Here is a 21155-nt window from a genome sequence, read left to right as displayed (position 1 = left end):
TGATGTTCACTACTGGTAGCATGATTTAGAACTCTGAGTCTGAGGCAGCCTTTACCTATGTGCAGCAAAATCTGGACAACATTCAAGCCTGTGCTGATAACTGGCTATTAATACTTGCAACATACAAATAGTGGTCAATGTCCATCACTAACAAGAAAGATTCTAACTGGCCCCTTTTACTGAACTCCCTCCTGTTAACGACCTGGGGCTTACCACTGACAGGAACTACCGTGGGTCAGTCATGTATGTGGCTACAAGAGTAAGTCAGAAGTTAGGAAGTATGCAGTGAGTAATTCATTTCCAGATTCCCAAAAGTCTGTCCACGACCTAATGCCTATCCACAAGTCAAGAGAGTGATGGAATACTCTCCATTTCCCTGGATAAGTGAAGTTCTAACAACACTCAAGAAGCTCTACATCATCCAGATCAAAGGAGCCTGCTTGATTGGCACTCCATTCACTGCATTAAACATTCACTCTTCTCAATATCAATGTGCAATAGCAGCAGGGTTTATCATTTACAAGATGCACCGCAACAAATCATCAAGATTACTTTGAAAACACATTCCAAACCCAAAACTTCTACTGCACAGAAGGAGAGGGAAGCAGATGCATTGCGATCACCAGACCCTGCAAGCTACCCTTCAAGTCACACATCATCCTGACTGGGAGCTACATCGCCGTTCATTCAGTGTTGCTGGGTCATAATGCAACAACTCTACTCCTAACAGCAATATGGGTGTTTTTATACCAAATGGATTGCAGTGAATCAAGGCAGTAACTGACCACAGTCATCTCAAGAACAATTAGGGGTCAGCCAACATGCCGGCCCAGCCAATGGCATCGAAATTTTTTGAAAAGGTATTTTAAAATTCTGAAAATATGATTTTATGAGACTCATAATTCTATTATCCTATAAATTATTATGTTAACACTGAATAATCAAAATCCTTTGATAGTTAAATGCCCCTGGCTCATCTCATATATTTTAGAGTATGAAATTTTCAAATGTAGTAGTGTGACGGTTCAGCTTTGCCTAGCAATGAAGAGAGTGCGGTGGATCATTTATCCTGATTGATAATTAATTTGAATGCAGTAAAGGAACAATATTAAACAAAGAAACTTGCATTAGAAACATTTGGATATTATTTTGTTGGCTTATTGGATTAACACACTGGCTAGCACACCACAAAAAAAACACTTAGATCTTAAAGTTCTGATGTTTACTTTCTGATCTTTGGTGAATGAGATGATCCCAATGGTACTAGTCCAAAGGTTTTAGAGTTTGACTATAAACCAAGTTAAATCATGAAACTTATGTCTGTGTCAGACTTCGCAGTCCTCAAAAAAAGGTGAATTTCTAATTCTAGTTTGTTAAAGTATATTTGAAATCAAATGGTAACTCATTATATTGCACATTTGACCCTTGTCTCTACATTCAGATTACTTAATTTTAACATTGAAATCTGTTTGTTTGCCTTGTAGATAAAATATCACTGTTATAATTAATTTTATCCTGATATTCTATAATTTCTTCAGTGCCTACACATTCCCACTCTCTACATCGAAAGTTTATAAACTATTTTGCCCAAAGTGTCCAGTTATGACAATGTGTGCAGTGATGGTCTCAAGGTCTGCCAAAGGTGAACATTCCTATCTGTTTGCCAAGTGCATGATGTGTTCTTAGTTGGGTTATGTGGTCAGATAATCTGTAGTCAGGCAACTAATCCCTTGAAAGCTCATTTTAAATGGGAACTACAACAAACATTTTCTTGTTCTTTAATGTAATTCATTTAAAAAGCTGCAATAATCTTCAACAGATTTGCTCCGTATACAGATACATCCAGTTATTTTGCAATTTTGATTGTTGAAGCTGAACATTTTGCTCTTCACACAGTTCTGAAGTCATGGGCTCTAAAAGCCAAAACTAATCAGTTTAAAATAAAATCAATAATTTTATTTTGTAGCTGCAAGCAAAATGCACTCTCAGTTTGGTTTAAAGTTTCAAATATTTGTTCCTACACTCCTAAGACAGAGACTGATCTTTTGGCCTTCCCATGTCCTGTAGTTTTAAAACTTTAAAAATTTTAAAAATTAAATTTGAAACCTTCTCATTTTCTACCAAAAGGGATGAAGGCTCCTGTTTGTGGAAAAATTATCACTGACTGCCAAGAGTGTCACATTTATTTTTAGGACAGTCAAAATATTTGTCTTGGTTATGGTATTTGCATGATCAATCTATTGCAGAATGTAGCTTGGATCATGTCATGAACCTTAATAACATTTCAAAGGTCTCCAAAAATTGCAAATATTCCTTTTTCTTCTTTTAATGATTTATGGAATTTAATCATTTATAACTGCAGTTTCTGTCTGTACATTGCTTTGCTGTTAACTACATCTTATAAATTAAATTAGAAGTAAAATTACATCCTTCCACTTCCTTGTGTGTGTGTCTGGCATGCACACTGAGAAGTTGGATTTGCATCCCCTGCGTTATGTCATAGTAACTGGTAACTCTTGCTACCTTGGCTGAAGAACTATCATTTATGTATAAGCCAGTGTGTTTCTGTAGCCCCTTTAACTATTGGAGGAGATGGGCAGCCAAACCTGCTCCTATCTTCAGTGAGGATCTTACCTAAGCACGGCAGCAATAAAGTTAATGAGTAGCAATCAATGGAGAAAACCCCTGTATTGTTGTTCAAATCTTGGCCCATGGATTTCCTATTGTAACGTACTTATTAGTGATCTGGCTATGTTTAACCAAATCTAAACAGGGTATGGGATTTCTCTTTTAAGTATGAAATTAAACCTGGGACTTGTCTTGTTTTATGGATGGAATTTTCGACTGTTAGCTCCTACCAGAACAGTGGAAACAGCAGTAGGTCTGGCATCTAAATGAAGAAGTGGGCTTTTCAAAAGCCCTTTAACCCAGCCAGAATGTTATCTAGATTCTTGAGATGGGTGAGTTCATATGGTGAATCCATCAAAAGAAGGTTTTACAATTAAAAGGACTGCAGCTGGGTTAGAATGATTGAATTGCCATGTTTATTTGGAACTGTGAAAATTGAGGGGAGACATGAGGGAAGGAGTGAGGAGGCTGCTCCACTGCTGTCTTACCTGAAGCTTTAGCTATAGGGTTTTATGGTGTATATAGGATTCCTTTCTTTCTTTTACCTAAAATGTGGGATCCATGTTTTTCATGATTAAAATGGAGGATTGCTGCCTTTTTCACAGCCTTGTAGTACGAATCCTACTGCTGCAGATTTAATGAATGATATCTGCTTTAATCATAGTTTTACTAAATGATTTCTGCTCCTTGTAGTGTATATAAATGATTCCTGCCTTTTTAACAGCACTTATGAAGGATCTCCTACCTCCTTTCTTTCCACATTAGACCATGCCTGATCATGTCATGACTCTTAATCAGCACATTGTAATCACTTTAACTATTGGCTTTGCGATACCCACACTGTGATCACAAATAAACATTTATCTTGTTGCCCTCTTCTGTCACCTTGCCTCAAAGTTTCTGTTTGCTATGGTTGTGGTGTTTGATCTGGGTTGTACATAAACTTTTTAACTTCTTGCTTTCCCAGCCTGGAAGCCAGAGGGGAAGCTTAAAGACAGGTGTACAATCTTTGGGGCGTCTTCAACTGGCAATCTGCCTTGAGGTATTGCAACCCTTCTTGAACATGATATAACTGGTGGAGGCAGAATAAGGCCATTAATTAACCACTTATGTGTCTCAATAGGATCAAGAATAGTCAGGCTGGCTGACACCTCCCCTCCACCCTGCTCCACATACCGTCATATAGGAGTCCAGTTGGTGGTGGGCAGGTCACCCTTCAATTACACTGGAAGGGCCATAAAATTCATCTGAATACAAGGATTTATACGTTTATTTATGAAAAAGAAAGACGCTATTAATCCCAGAGTGTCTGTATCAGTTGAAAAAGAGCTAGCCAAATGAACTCCACTTTCCAGCCAATGTTTCATTGTCCTTTATGTTTAAGGTACATGTCTATGAATAAAGTGGGGCAAGGGTTTCTCTACCATCTAGTCAGGCCACATTTTCCGGACCCTCATCAACCTGCAGCTGTAAACATTTCTCTTCTGATCCTCTTACCAATTATTTTATCTCTGCCCCTGGCTATTCACGTCCTTGCTAAAGGAAATGGGTCCTTTCCTATTCACTCTATCTCAGCCCCTCCTAACCTTGTACATCACAATGCAATCTCCCCTTGATCTCCCCTGTTTCAAAGAAAGCAACTCCAATCTAATCTGTCCTTATAGCCAAAATATTTCAGTCCTGGCAACATCCATATTAATCATACTCCCTTCATTAAGTCCAAGTAATTGTGCTGTACCCATACCCACCATTTCATTCTTAAGCTTTTTAAAAACAGTAATGTTCAAAACCCTGTCAGAAGACAAACTTGCTTTACTGAACATTAACAACTGTGTCAGGTACTGAACTACGAAAGGAAAACTGCTAAGGTGTATGAAATGTATATGTTAATTCACATTGCTGCAATACGCCACATCAACCCTGTATATTTTATGGATTTATATCTTTAAATCTCTTAAGGGGTCATATCCAAAATTGACTAAACCAATTTTAGCATCTGGCATTTCACTTTTTAACAAGTGATTTTCATCTGCTTATATTTGTAGCTGATTTTTGATTGCAGATTATCTTTACTAATAATTTATTTTGTATTTTCATCTTAAGCTCCATTCTCTTTGTCATACAAGTAGAATTTATTATGGAAATGTTAAACCATAAATTTGAAAGAAATCTGTCCACTTTTGAATCTTGTCCAAAAATATTTCTTTTTGGAAGGAGAGCAGAGAGCTGCAGTCATAGAGATGTATGACATGGAACACGTCCATGCTGGCCAGATATCCTAAATTAATCTAGTCCCATTTGCCAGCATTTGGCCCATATCTCTCTAAACCCTTCCTATTCATATACTAATCCAGATGCCTTTTAAATGTTGTAATTGCACCAGCCTCCATCACTTCCTCTGGCAGCTCATTCCATACGCTCACCACCCTCTGTGTGAAAAATTTGTTCCTTTTACATCTTTCTTATTTCATCTTAAACCTATGCCCTCTAGTTTTGGACTCTCCTACCCTGTGGAAAAGAATTTGGCTATTCACCCTATCCATGCCTCTCATAATTTTTTAACTTCTATAAGGTCACCCCTCAACCTTCAACACTCCAGGGAAAGTAACCCCAGCATCACCCTATAGCTCAAGCCACCCATCCCTGTCAACATCCTTGTAAATCTTTTCTGCACCCTTTCAAGTTACACAACATCCTTTCTATAGCAGGGCGACCAGAATTGAATGCAGTATTCCAAGAGTGACCTAACCAGTGTCCTGTACAGCAGCAATATGAACTCCCAGCTCCTATACTCAAAGCACTGAGCAATAAAGGCAACCGTACCGATGCCTTCTTCACTATCCTGTCTACCTTTCAGGATCATACTAAATACGGTACCCCTTTTCATCCCTGCTATACGTAAACAAAGTAATACTGACAGTTTCAAGGACTTAAGATGGAATGAATGGATCTGCATGATAAATGGAAGCAATGGAAGTGACAGTCTCTGAAGTTTGACGAAGGTCAAAACCTCTGCTCATGGAGATGTCAGGCTTGGACGTGGAAAGGGCAATTAATTGGACAGGGTGGTAGATACCCATTTCTGTCACATTCCTGTCTCTGCCAGCACTAATTTCTAGAGTGGAAGGCCCGTGGTTGATTTTTCTTCTCCACTGGCAATTGAAGCCCTTAAGTGGGCAACTAAGGACCACTGATAGGCCCCAACCTGCTGCTGCTGGGATTAATTCAGCTTCAGGAACGAGACAGGGAACCCCGATCAAAGACAGTCTGTGCCTGAACATCACACAAGGGGTTGTGTATGGGGGGTGCCATAACAAAACCCATACAACCCCTCTGAACCTGTCTCCTTGAAAAGTGAGAAACACATCTCCACCACATCACTGAACTCTCCTCTGGGTGAAGCACAGAAACATAGGACATTACAGCATAGGATCATGCCATTCGACTCACAATGCCACTCTAATGTAATCTCATCTGTCTTCACATTTTCTGTATCCCTCTATTCCCTGCCTGTTCATGTCTCTGTCTAAGTGCCTCTTAAACATTGCCACTGTATCTGCTTCAAATTCCTTCTCTGGCACTGTGTTCCCTCTGTGTAAAAAATCATGCCATACAAAACCTATAAACAAACCTGGCACTCTGGGACCAAGGGGTTTCGGGAGAGGAGAGGCCAATGTCCTTCCTGTGGTAGCAGTGTCTCCTCCAGGGCACTGCTGAATGCAAGATCTGCCAGCCTCTGATGAGCCTCACCACTGCCTCATTATATGTAGTGTGGTGGGCCTTCCCTAGGATTGGCAGTGCTGTGTTCCACTGGCTGTCTGACCAACTGATGATGACCCCACTGCATCAACAAGATTCCATCCTATGTGATGGATCATGTCCTAAATGAGTCCACCAAAAATGTAACAAAACTTAGCATCCAAATAAGACCTACACCTTCCCCAGAAGCTGCTGGGAGGGAGAGGAGTCTAGTCCAGTGTAATCGCAGACTGCCTCAGACAAGAATTTGTCTACAAGGCAAGTGAATCATTCTGTGTTGAATTTTATCAGAAAATGCTGACACGCTGTCCAGATACCAAAATTTTTTGTCAGCATAAAACAATAATAGTTAGCTTTTACATCTACTGTAGCCTCTCCAAACCTTACAGTCTCAACTCCCATGTGATGAACCAAATGCTGGCTACCTACATCTGTAAGCCGAAACTGTTATGAAAGAAAGCTAATGGTTTGGATTCACCATTGCTATTTCTCTTTTTCTATAAGTAAGCCCTGGATTATATTTATCTTAGTTTATCTTTAGCGATCCTTCTTTCCCTGGTAATATCCTGAAGACCTACATTAGATCACCCTGTAAATGTAAATTTTAGAGAACAAAGACCTTATTTGTATAATCTCATCTCTTAATTTAACCCCTGAAGTCCAGGCATTATCTGTGTAAACCTGTGTAGAACTCCCTCCACAACCAAAACAGAAGATGTGGTACTTGGTTCTGCTCACAGTACTGTAAGTGGGGCTAACTAATGTTTTGTATAACTGCAATGTAATGTGCGCATACGCAGATATAACGGCCAGCATTCCATTAGCCTTCCTGACTATTTTCTGCACCTGTTCATGGCAATTTAAAAGCTAAGCACCTGAACTCCACAAATTTGTTAGACATTCACTGTATTTAAATTTGTGCCTTCCAAAAAATACCGTGACCTATCTTTTTTGGTCTGAAATGGATAACCTCACACTTACCTATGTTAAAATCCATCTGCCACAGCTTTGCCCAGTCACCTAATCTATCAATATGATGCTGTAATTTTGTGCTGTCATCAACACCGTCTACAATGCTACCTAATTTTGTGTCATCAGCAAATCTGGATTTTGACTTTTTATTCCATGATTCAAATCATTAATGAATATTGTGAATAATTGAGGGCCCAACACAATTCCCTGAAGGACATCACTAATCATGTCCTACCAGTGTCCTGCCTCCCGAACAATTTTCCATCCATGTCAGTAATTTGTCCCCAATTCCATTGGCTTCTTCCTTATCTAACAGTCTCTTGTTATTCAAGACAATAACAGGATAAAATTAAGGTTAATGGGTTAGACAATGTACTAAACCTTCTAGCTTTAACAGCTTGGAATGTTACCTGCACGTGACATAGTGTTCAGTCTTGAAATCACATTTGTTTTAAATAATGCATGGCCATTTCAATTTTTCTACATTTTCTACATCCAGGATACTAGATCACAGTGAAGATGTGGACTAGCAATATGTTTCATACTATAGATAACTTGCATGCAGTAAATTACAAAATAGTCTACAGTCAGTAAATTATGACATTACTTCTTAGCAAAAACAATGCTGATCAAACAGAGGTAACACAGTGTGGAGCTGGAGGAACACAGATCAGGCAGCATCAGAGGAGCAGGAAAGTTGAAGAATTGGGCCAGGACCCTTCTTCAGAAGGTTCAGAAGATTTTCTGAAGAAGGGTCTCAACCCGAAATATCAAATTTCCTACTCCTCTGATGCTGCCTGCCCTGCTATGTTCCTCCAGCTCCACACTATGTTACCTCTGACTCCAGCATTGGCAGTTCTTACTATCACTGATCAAATAGGATTGGTTTGTTGATCATATTTTTCAATTTGCAACACATGTATGTAATAGGCCTTTAGAAAATTGGAATTTGTGTCGACTATAGTTGTGACTACAATCAGAAAGTGGCTAATTGACTACCACACTTGGGATCAAATGTGGGACTGGCCAGCTGGTGTGTGACACCAGCTGAGGTTACCATGAATGTCTCACCTTCTCAACTCCTTCCCTCACCCTAGGCGTGGTAACTCTCAGGTTAAAACACCACCAGTTATTTCTCATAATAAGAGAACAGCCCTATGGTCTTCTAGAACAATGGTGTCTTTACCCTTTATCAAGTTTATAGACAATTTAAATATTGAGCTCTTTGTTTCTTTTCTAACACAGCAACAAAACAGGACAGATGATCTTGAAAGGATGAGAATGGATATCAGTGAAGGGTGGCAAATGGAAAGTGATAAGAGGGAGAAACAGAAAAGATTGCTGGAGAAAGTGGAGAAAACTTATTTTTGAGATATTTCCCTTGTTTTCACAGTATTCAGTCCCAGCACCAATCATTCCTTTTTTCAACACTACTTAGTATCTCATTCCTAATAGTGAATTCAAGAGTATATCCATACTATCCACTGTCTAACTAAGTGATAGTATCAATGGGACAATTACCCAGAGGACTGCCCTTTAATCTTAACAAGGCATCTTGGGGGTGACTTTGTTGGGCACTGTTTCCTGTAATATTGTTAAAACAGCTGCAAAAATGCAGAGGGAAAAGTGATCGACACCATAATATTTGCTGACGTTTCGGGCCTAGACCCTTCATCAGAGAGGGGGATGGGGAGAGGCTTCCTGAAATAAATAGGGAGAGAGGGGGAGGCGGACCGAAGATGGATAGAGGAGAAGATATGTGGAGAGGAGAGTATAGATGGGAAGGTAGGGAGGGGATAGGTCAGTCCAGGGAAGACAGACATGTCAAGGAGGCGGGATGAGGTTAGTAGGTGGGAAATGGAGGTGTGGCTTGAGGTGGGAGGAGGGGATAGGTGAGAGGAAGAACAGGTTAGGGAGGCGAGGACGAGCTGGGCTGGTTTTGGGATGCAGTGGGGGGGGAACGAGCTGGGCTGGTTTTGGGATGCAGTGGGGGAAGGGGAGATTTTGAAGCTTGTGAAGCCCACATTGATAAAGTCCCCTTCCCCCACTGCATCCCAAAACCAGCCCAGCTCGTCCCCGCCTCCCTAACCTGCTCTTCTTCTCACCTATCCCCTCCTCCCACCTCAAGCCGCACCTCCATTTCCCACCTACCAATCTCATCCCGCCTCCTTGACCTGTCCATCCTCCCCGGGCTGACTTACCCTCTCCCTACCTCCCCACCTATACTCTCCTCTCCACCTATCTTCTCCTCTATCCATCTTTGGTCCGCCTCTCCCCTCTCCCTATTTATTTCAGAACCATCTCCCCATCCACCTCTCTGGTGAAGGGTCTAGGCCCAAAACGTCAGCTTTTGTGCTCCTGAGATGCTGCTTGGCCTGCTGTGTTCATCCAGCTTCACACTTTGTTATCTTGGATTCTCCGGCATCTGCAGTTCCCATCATCTCTGACCATAATATCTGCGTTCCTTTTCGCCACGGTTATAATGAAATATCAGGCGAACCCCACTGAAATCCACCTTTGGGATAATTTCAAGTACTCCTCACAAGCAGTGCTTCAAAGAAGTCTACGAAATCCTTTTAGAGGTGAGGCCAGTTGCAAATCATTAAACAGCTTTATTTCATCAATAATCTGCAGCAACGATCTAAGCCAATTTCATACAACCTCACATCTTTCCTTGAAAAATAGGTAAAGAACAGTAAACCTTTCACAAGCAGATTTACTTGTTTTTTAGTTGGCATTACCTTCATGTCTACACACTTTCCAAATGTTAAAAATGACCTGCAGTTTTGTTTCCTGCTTAAGGCACTGGACTGAAGCCTTAAAGTTTCTTCTTAGAACCTGACTATCTCATAGGTTTTCCTTTCTTTTTCTTACTGATATGATATCGTGAATGGAAGCATCGTGTGTTTAATTAGAATCAGCCTCAGTGCAATGGTTACAATTGGGCATCTGAGACAAGGTAGTAACATTGACTTTTGTAGTGTGTCTTCAGTGATGAGCCTGAGTTGATAGATTCCTATGCTGTTAGATGGAAACAGACTGTGAACTCTGACATTCCTGAAAGCAGCCCATTTAGTTTTCATACAAATCCTCAATGCCTACATTTTATCAGGTGGGCCCTTTACAAACAAGTGCAGAAATTCACTTCATTCTAAAAATATTTTTAAAAAACTCAATCTCATGAAGGGAAAGCATCAAAAATCCAACAAGTAACATTTGTAGTGAAGAAATAATGGAACTGAATCACCAAGAGTGGGCAGCGAGTAGAAGGGAAAAATGACTCATTACAATGGGCCAGGTAGAGAAAAAGGCAGATATTGAAAGGCGCTTTTGGTTGTATGGAAAAGAAGAGGAGGGAAAATAATAGCATTATATCAGAGGGAAAGTTGCAATTTGAACTGTGAGGTGGAGAAGAATAGTATTGTGGCTTTGGCAGGAGTTGCTGGAGTTGAGAGAAGAGTATTGATTTAATTGTGAAAATGGAAGATGTACTCGTTCAAATGAAATTGAAGAAGCAAGTACCAATTTGGAAAGAAGGTGGTGAGGGTTGGAGGGAGAAGACCGCCCAAATGACTCAGGAGTGTCAATTGGTGGACTTTGTAAACAGGAGTTTGAATGTAGTTTTTAATATTAAATAAGCTTTTTTCTCTGCGGTGATTTTCAAAGAACACTACCACCAGTCTTCCATCCAACCTTCTGTCTTTAACTCTGGCTATACCCTTCAGGCTTTAATTATTTTGCCTCCTCAAGTACACAGGAAGGAATATTGCCAAGAGCTTAATTCACATACCTATGTAACTACTTACTTGTATACTAGGGCGGTTCCTGAGTTGTCAAATTTTACAAGTTTTCAAAGTCAAAAATCAGAACATCTTCAATCAGTGCTATTTGCGAGTCTTGTTGGGGCATGCACGTAAGTGTCAGGCACATAGTTGGAGCAGGTAGAAGAAGGAAAGATTTGATGTGTTTATGACTGAGGTATCTAGGATATTTCAAGAAAATAGGGGCCTCAAGGTCTAACACGCAAGGAAGAAAACTGAATGGCATCTTGCTGTAGACAATAGATAAGATAGTTTGATAGTGGGATGACGTTTCAACTGGAGAATTTGGTTTGTAGCTGGCCTGGCCACTGTCTGGTAATGCATGGCTTTATGCCCAGTATTCTGTGCATTTGTACACTGACCACAATGAAAGCAGCAGGGCCCTAAACATCCTCAGTATAGCTTCCATTGTGCCACCACCATCTCAAAACATGATAGATCTATGTGCCCAAAGGCATCATTTCCACATGCCGTGATGTTAATGTAGCCCACTCCCACAACTGTCCAGACCAGCATTCTTATCCTCCAGTTAGTGGCCACCCTACTTAATGGTCCTAGTGTACAATGTAGATAGACAGTGGATACCTAAATTCAAGTCGAGGTCTGAGTAATGTGATGGCCCTTGTTGTGAACTGGAAGATCAGATGAAATGTAGAAACATTGAAGAACAGGAACAGGAACAGGAGGAGCCTGCTCTGCCATTCATCACAATCATGGCTGATCATCCAACTCAACAGCATAATCCTGCTGTCTCTTCATAAACTTTGATCCCATTCACCCCAAGTGCTAAATCTGGCTGCCTCTTTAACATAGTCAATGTTTTGACATCAACTACTTCCTGTGGTAATGAATTCCACAGGCTCACCACTCTTTGGGTAAAGAAATGTCACCTCATCTCTGTCCTAAATGGTCTACCCAAAACCTCAGACTGTGACCCCTGGTTCTGAAACACCCACTACTGGAAACATTCTCCTTTCATCTACCCTGTCTAGCCCTGTATGTATTTTATAAAGCTCTATGAGGTCCTCCTGAATTGTCTGAACTCCAGTGAAAACAATCCTGACTGTGTTAATCTTTCCTCATAGGTCAATCTCGCATCCCTGGAATCAGTCTAATAAACATTCACTGCATACCCCGAGATCACAAACATTCTTCCTCAGAAATGGAGGCCAAAACTGCACAAATCTGTTGGAATTCTATGAAGAAGGAATTAGTAGAGTTGATAAGGGGTAACCAGTTGATATGGTATATTTGGACTTTCAGAAAGAGTTTGACAAAGCCCCACATAAGAAATTATTGTGCAAGATTAAAGCACATGAGATTGGGGGAAGTATATTGGGATGGACAAAAAACTGGTTGGCAGAGAGGAAACAAAGAGTAGGAAATTAATGGGCCCTTTTCAAATTGGCCGGCAGTAACTATTGGGATGCCACAGGGATCAGAACTGCGGCCCCAGCTATTCACAATACATAGTAATGATTTGGATGATGGAACAAAATGTAACAGATCAAAGTTTGCAGATGATACCATCTTGGGTGGGAGGGTGAGCTGTGACGAGGATGCAGAGATGCTCTGGTATGATCTGGACAGGTTGGATAAGTAGGCAAATCAATGGCACAGGCAGAATAATTTGGATAAATGTGAGGTTATTCACTTCAGAAGCAAAAACAAGAAGGCAGATTACTAGCTGAATGGCTGTAAATTGAGAGAGAGGCTGAAGGTAAGCATGCAGGTGCAGCAGGCAGTGAAGAAGGCAAATGGTATAATGGCCTTCATTGCGAGAGGTTTCGAGTACAGGAGCACGGGTGTGTTGTTGCAGTTATACAGGGCCTCGGTGAGACCACACCGAAAATATAGTGTGCAGTCTTGATCACCTTCACACCAGCAAGAGTGCATGGTCCATTTTAATATCTGGACCGCATGTTGATTTCTCACATCAGAATCTTGCCAAATGCTGTGTGTGGGAGCATGAAATTGTGTAATAACAAGCATCACCATGGTGCAAAGAAAAACATTCCTGCCCCCATGTGACAGGGAAATCTAAAATTACCATAAACTCTTGCTTATGCGGGTGTCTTCTCAGGATACAATTGGCAGCAGCTCACCCTAGTATGGTCAGCATTGCAAACAGCTCACACAGCCAGAGTTAAAATAATATCAAAAAGGCCTGATGACATTTCTGAATCCCAGCTTTTAATTATTCCTGAGGATTTTACTACCTAAAATGAAGGACAAGGAACTTCCCAAACAAAAGTGTAAAAGAAATTGTAGCCAGCAAGAAGGTGTAGCATGAAAGTGAAGGTAAAGCCACTACCACAATTTGAACCTCCAAGCAGCATATATTGGGCAAAAAGGAAGAGTTAAAATCAGAATTAAGGAATCTACTTCAGAGGAGACGCTTTAGAAGTGAATAGGCATCAAATTAATATAGAATTGGGCCCACTCAACCCTGAAAGAGTACTTCACTAACATCTGGGAGTAGGCACTAAAGTTAGGAACACTGTCTCACACATTGGCTCAATACCATTTGACATATTATACTTACAGAATCATCCCTAATAGTCAACAGTGCAAACCCGTTCTTGGTTATGTCCTGCATCAGTGGCACATCAAACTCACTGAGGCGGGAAGGCAGTGATGTACAGTAAAATAGGAGTGGCTCTTAATGTTGATCCCAAATCCCAGGAAGTTTCATGGCTTCAGAACAAAAATGGGAAAAGGATCTTTCAATTCATTATCACTTAAGGAAGCACTTAGAATAGCATGGCACACAACATATAGAAATACCATACTGACTGAGTTGGAGGGGGCCTGGTGGACACAGCTACCAGACTAGGTTTGCAAAACGTGGTGAAAGAACCAATCTCATCCTCACCAATCTAAAAATGACTCAAGTGTCTAACAATGAAAGTATTAGTAGGAGTGACCACTGCACATTTCTTCTAGAACCCAAGTTCCCTTCTCACTTGATTGTGTCCTTGAATATGCTTATTGGGATAATTTAAGAAGAAATTTATGAGCTCAAAACTGGGCATCCATGAGTTGTTGCGGGTTGAAAGAAGCATCAGAATTGTATTCTACCCCAATTTATAATGTTATAGTCTGGCATATCCTCACTCTTGCATCACTATCTAATCAGGTCACATAATTAAATAGTGTAGAAAACATGGCAGGAGCAGTAGCTCAAGGTGGTACCCGAAAAATGAAATGCCAATGTGGTGAAGCTACAATACACATCCAGGTGCATGCTAAGCAGGATGCAAAACTCACAATTAAACAATCCAATAATCAATGGATAAAAGCAAGGCTCTGCAATTGAGCCATGTCCAGTGAATGATAGTGGACGACAAAGACTGAAGCTGCCTAGTGGCTGAACCTTCTAGGTCTCCTCTTGGTTTTACTACCATGACACATGCCAATCTGATTCACTCAATGTGATGTAAAGAAACAGATGAATTCAGAGTACACATCAAAGGCCGTATGTTCTGACAACATTCTGGCTGCAGTACTGAGGACGTACACTTTGAAACCTGCTACACCTGTCTATTCTTTTCTAGTGCAGCTACATTACTAGCATCTATCAGACAACGTGGAACATTGCCAATTGCATCCTTTCCACTAAAATCAGGGCAAAGGCAACTTGGCTAAGTACCAACTATCTTTAGCTGCTTCATCAATGACCTTCTTTCTATCAGAAGGTTAGAAATCAGTATGTTCACTGACGATTGTGTATTATTCAGCTCCATTTGTCATTCCTCTGATACTGAAGCAATCTATGATCATGCAGCAAGAGCTGGACAATATCCAAGCCTGGACTGATAGTGGCAAATAATGTTAACTCCACAAGTGCCAACCAATGACCATGGCAACATAATGGCTCAGTAGTTAGCATTGCTGCCTCACAGCACCGGGGACTGAGGTTCGATTCTGCCTTGGGTGACTGCAGGGAATTTGTATGTTCTCCCTGAGTCTGTGTGAATTTCCTATGCATGCTTCAGTTTCCTCCCACAGTCCAAAGATGTGTGGGTTGGTGGATTAGACTTGTAAATTAACCTACAGTGCTCAGAGATGTGCAAGTCAGGTGGATTAACCGTGGGAAATTTGGTGATATCAAGATGGGGAGCTGGGGCGGAGTGAGAGGCGGTTCAGAGGGTTGGTATGGACTCAATGGGTTGAATAGCCTTTTTTCATGCTGCAGGTATTCCATGATTCTATTTTCAACAACAATAATAATGTAACCAATTCCCCTTGACAATCAACAACATTACCATTGTCAAATTTTCCATTGACATCTTGGAGGTTACCATTGATCAAGAAAAGATCAACTGAGAAAGAAACAAAACTGCCATAGCTTCAAAAGCAGATCAGAGTCTGGATACTCTGTGACAATCGGCTCACAAACATTCAAAGCTTCTACAAGGCAGAAGTTGGAAATGATATGGAATACTCTATGCTTGCCTGGATTGGAGCAGCTGTACCAAAACCTAAAAATATCCTGGATAAAACACTAATCACTGACTTAATCATCCATTCCCTCCCCCATCAATAGACCATGCAGTCTGTACCATTCACAGGATATATTGCAGTGAGTCACCAGGGCTTAATTGCCCAAACATGCGACTTTCGACTCCTAGCTGATCAAAAGCAGAACAATCTTGGGAACACCTTCTCCTCCAAATTCCTCCCCAAGTCATCCACCACTCTTCATTGTAACAGAACCAAAATTCTGAAACTTCCTATTTCGGATTACTGTGGGAGTGCTTTCATTATTTGGGTTCAGTCATCATCGCCTTCTTAAGAACAAGTATGGGTGGCCTTGCCATTATACACATATCGTATAAATAAAAATCATGCGATTAGGTGAAGCTAGATAAAGATGAGAGATAATGGAACACAAGGTTCATTAAAGCATAGAATCCCTTCAGTGTGGCCCAACAAGTCCACACCACCCCTCCGAAGAGCATCCCACCCAGACCGATTCCCCGACCCCTGCATTCCCCATGTCTAACCCACCTAACCTAAACATCCCCAGGCTCTATGGGAAATTTAGCATGGCCAATCCACCTACCCTGCACATATTTAGAATGTAGGAGGAAACCGGAGCTCCCAAAGGAAACCCATACAAACATGGGGAGAACGTGCAAACCCAACACAGACAATCACTCGAGGGTAGAATTGAATCCGTATCCCTGGTTGGGATGCAGCAGTGCTAACCACTAAGCCATCATGCCACCCCAAATCCAGGTTATGCTGCTAGGGTTAGATGGAGAGGTGGAGGAAAGCTTGGGTCAAATGACAATGCTTGGACACTGAACATTTTATACAGCCCTGCTTCAAAAAATAGTCAAGTGCACAGTGTTAAAATGAAAGATCATTGTCAATACTATTTGCATGTTTCCTCCAGTTTGCAAACTGTAGTGATTGGAACCCTGGCCAGGTGGGTCTCATTGACTATGAGATCCTTGATTGGCGTTGTTTACCTGGGCCAATCTGGGAGCCCTAGCTGCCAGATATAAACAGGAGATTCAGAAGGTCTGCTCAATCTAGAGACTAGCTTTGATCTGGCTGGTCACAGCCCATGTAAATAAAGGGTAACTTAGTGACGAGATAATGCTTCTGTGCAGGTACTTTACAAACTTGACTCAAACAGCATGTAATCTCTTATTAACAAGAAGTTTATCCTAACAAACATATGACTTTATAGCCTTGACATCTAACCACAGCTTGTTTCAGTCACCTAATCATAGGAGTCACTTCTGTGATTTCCCAAGAAAGTATGTTAAGTGTCCAGAGTTCATGGAAAATGAAGTGTGAAGTTTAATATTAAGTGAACTTTGTGTTCTGCAATGCAGGTTCAGGATTTTTTTTGATGAATACATAGTGACACATTAGCAGATTACATTATGTGTTACATGTTATAATACATTGGTATTATACAACAATGCTTAATTTCTTCAATGCTAAGTGATTGTGGCCCAGATTTGGGAGGAGTTGGGCTGAATCGAGAGCTCTTCAAAAATTTTAACCGAACTGAGTTCCACGATTGCTGACCCCATTCCTGTTTCTGGGAAATTTTGCTGGTGTGGGATAAGCATGGTTAGTGAGCCCATACAGAGCACTTCCACTCTGACCGTCAGCTCACCATCACCCTCAGTTTTTGAGGAGGTGGGGTGCTTACACAAGCATATATGATTCACAGGCCCTCAAGCACAGTCACAAATCATAGGGAAAAGTTAGTCTTTCATGGGAAGCAAAGAAAGAACAATCATATAATTCCAGTACATGCTATTTGCAAAAACAAATTCTCTATTCTATCTATTTCAATTGTTAAATGCTATATGTTCTTATTACATTGATTGTTCATAAGTCTCTGTCCTGCTAAGGTAGTTTGACCATTATCCCCGAAGAAAAGTATTGTGGATGCTAGAGATCTGGAAAAGAAACACAAAGTGCTGGAGACAATCAGCAGGTCTCACAGTTAACACTTTGAGTCCATTATGACTCTCCTTCAGAAGAACTGAAGATATAAACACTGCACCCATACTGCTGTGAAGGCTGGCTGAAAGGGAGTGCAGCTGAAGGTGACAGAAGTGCAAGACAGTGAAAAGATATCCAAGATGAACAATGAAATAAGGTTCTCAGAAGAAGCAAATGAGCAGCAATCTCTCACCTGATCCTGGTCGCAGCACTTCAACTTCACAGCATCTCTGGGGAGTTGCGAACCATTTTAGTTTCTCCAATCAAATGTTTCCCAGCCTGTCAGTTTCACTGATGAAGCCTTCCCTTTGTCTCTGAAGAGTTTCAGACAGATCTGGAATAGGTCTGTTCCTTGTTAGCTCAGATTCCTTGGATAAAATAGAACTAATTGTTAATTAGAATATTTAAATACCTCAACCTACAACTTCATTTACCTTCAAAATTTCCCACAGTCCAAAGCCTAATTTGATGTCGCCGACATGTTTCCCTCCCTGCACCCACTAAAATCCTCTGTGTGCAAATGTTCCATCCACTGCCAGCAATGCCACTTAAAATCTGCTAGTTTTATTACTGTTTCAGAGGTAGTAGGAACTGCAGATGCTGGAGAATCTGAGACACCAAGGTGTAGAGCTGGATGAACACAGCAGGCCAAGCATCATCAGAGGAGCAGGAAAGTTGACGTTTCGGGCCTAGATCTTTCTTCAGAAATGAGGGAGGGGAAGCGGATTCTGAAATAAATAGGAAAAGAGGGGGTGGTGGATAGATGATGGACAGAGGAGAAGATAGGTGGAGAGGAGACAGACAGGTCAAAGAGGCGGGGATGGAGACAGTAAAGGTGAGCATAGGTGGGGGTTAGGGAGGAGATAGGTCAATCCAGGGAGGATGGACAGGTGAAGGGGACGGGATGAGGTTAGTATGTAGGAGATGGGGGTGGAGCTTGAGATGGGAGGAAGGACAGATTAGGGAGGCGGGGACGAGCTGGGCTGGTTTTGGGATGCAGCGGGGGGAGGGGAGATTTTGAAGCTTGTGAAGTCCACATTGATACGCTTGGGCAGCAGGGTTCCCAAACCGAATATCTATTCTTGCTGTTCCTGCTACCTTCTGGTAGCATCATTGTGGCACTGCAGGAGGCCCAGGATGGACATGTTGTCTGAGGAATGGGAGGGGGGGTTGAAATGGTTCACAACTGGGAAGTGCAGTTGTTTAGTGCGAACCGAGCGTAGGTGTCCTACAAAGCGGTCCCTAAGCCTCCGCTTGGTTTCCCCACTGTGGAGGAGGCCACAATGGGAACAGTGGATACAGTAGACCACATTAGCAGATGTGCAGGTGAACATTTGCTTCACGTGGAAAGTCTTCTTGAGGCCAGGCACCAACTCTCCGACACCTCCTCCTACCACACCTCCTTGATCATTATCCCACTCTGACCACCAAACATCATCTCCCAAACCATCCACAACTGCATCACTTCAGGTGACCTCCCACCCACAGCCTCCAACCTCATCATTGCCCAACCCCACACCAAATGTTGCTATCTCCTTCCCAATATCCACAAACCTGACTGGCCTAATCGACCCATTGTCTCCATCTGCGCCTGCTCCACTGAATTTATCTCCACCTATCTCGACTCCATTTTCTCCCCCTTGGTCCAGGAACTCCCTAGCTACATCCATGACACCACCCACGCCCTCCACGTCCTCCAAAACTTCCAATTCCCCGGTCCCCAACACCTCATCTTTACCATGGACGTCCAGTCCCTATACACCTGCATACCTCATATAGATGACCTAAAGGCCCTCTGCTTCTTCCTCTCTCGCAGGCCCGACCAATCCCGCTCCACTGACGCCCTTATCCACTTAGCTGAACTCGTCCTCACCCTCAGCAACTTCTCTTTCAATTCCTCCCACTTCCTACAGACAAAGGGGGTGGCCATGGGTACCTGCATGGGACCAAGCTATGCCTGCCTCTTTAGACCATAAGACATAGGAGTGGAAGTAAGGTCATTTGGCCCATCAAGCCCACTCTGCCATTTAAATCATGGCTGATGGGCATTTCAACACCACTTCCCTGCACTCTCCCCGTAGCCCTTGATTCCTTTCGAGATCAAGAATTTGTCAATCTCTGCCTTGAAGGCATCCAAAGTCCCGACCTCCACTGCACTCTGCGGCAATGAATTCCACAAGCCCACCACTCTCTGGCTGAAGAAATGTTGTCTCATTTTAGTTTTAAATTTACCCCCTCTAATTTTAAGGCTGTGCCCACGGGTCCTAGTCTCCCCGCCTAACGGAAACAACGTCCTAGCGACCACCCCTTCTAAACCATACATTATCTTGTAAGTTTCTATTAGATCTCTCCCCAACCTTCTAAACTCTAATGAGTACAATCCCAGGATCCTTAGCTGTTCATCATACACTAAACCTACCATTCCAGGGATCATCCATGTGAATCTCCGCTGGACATGCTCCAGGGCTAGTATGTCCTTCCTGAGGTGTGGGGCCCAAAATTGGACACAGTATTCTAAATGGGGCCTAACTAGAGCCTCATAAAGCCTCAGAAGCACATCGCTGCTTTTATATTCCAACCCTCCTGAGATAAACGACAACATTACATTCGCTTTCTTAATTACAGACTCTACCTACACGTTAACCTTTACAGAATCCTGGACCAACACTCCCAGATCCCTTTGCACTTCTGATTTGCGAATTTTCTCACCGTTTAGAAAATAGTCCATGCCTGTATTCTTTTTTCCAAAGTGCAAAACTTCACATTTACTCACATTGAATTTCATCAGCAATTTCCTGGACCACTCTCCTAAACTGTCTAAATCTTTCTGCAGCTTCCCCACCTCCTCAGTACTACCTGCCTGTCCACCTATCTTCGTACCATCGGCAAACTTCGCCAGAATGCCCCCAGTCCCTTCATCCAGATCATTAATATACAAGGTGAACAGCTGTGGCCCCAACACTGAACCCTGCGGGACACCACTCATCACCGGTTGCCATTCTGAGAAAGAGCCTTTTATCCCAACTCTCTGCCTTCTGTCAGACAGCCAATCCTCAATCCAAGCCAGTAGCTCACCTCGAACACCATGGACCCTCACCTTGCTCAGCACCTTCCCGTGAGGCACTGTATCAAAGGCCTTTTGGAAGTCTAGATAGATAACATCTATTGGGTTTTCCTGGTCTAACATACTTATTACCTCTTCAAAGAATTCTCACAGGTTTGTCAGGCATGACGTCCCCTTACTAAATCCATGCTGACTTGTTCTAACCTGACCCTGCACTTCCAGGAATTCAGAAATCTCATCCTTGACAATGGATTCTAGAATTTTACCAACTACCGAGGTTAGGCTAATCGGCCTATAATTTTCCATCTTTTGCCTTGATCCTTTCTTAAACAAGGGAGTTACAACTGCAAATTTCCAATCATCTGGGACTTTCCCTGACTCCAGTGACTTTTGAAAGATCACGACCAAAGCCCCCGCTATTTCCTCAGCCACCT

General features: G+C 42.0%; 1 protein-coding gene across 5 annotated transcripts in view; it reads left to right on the top strand.

Annotated features, from left to right (window-relative positions):
• Positions 1 to 583: 583 nt before the first annotated feature.
• Positions 584 to 21155, top strand: part of nsl1 (NSL1 component of MIS12 kinetochore complex) — a 156688-nt gene continuing 136116 nt past the window's right edge. For 4 of the 5 annotated variants that reach the window (XM_048535644.2, XM_048535641.2, XM_048535642.2 and 1 more), the window contains exon 1: positions 584 to 860. The gene's annotated coding sequence lies outside the window, so the exon portion shown is untranslated. Of the gene's footprint in view, positions 861 to 3595; positions 3671 to 21155 lie in introns of all 5 variants that reach the window. The other variant, XM_048535640.2, reaches the window with a different exon arrangement.

The sequence above is a fragment of the Stegostoma tigrinum genome, chromosome 9, assembly GCF_030684315.1.
Source record: "Stegostoma tigrinum isolate sSteTig4 chromosome 9, sSteTig4.hap1, whole genome shotgun sequence".
Lineage (NCBI taxonomy): Eukaryota > Metazoa > Chordata > Chondrichthyes > Orectolobiformes > Stegostomatidae > Stegostoma > Stegostoma tigrinum.
This window is presented reverse-complemented; position numbering and strand designations above follow the sequence as displayed.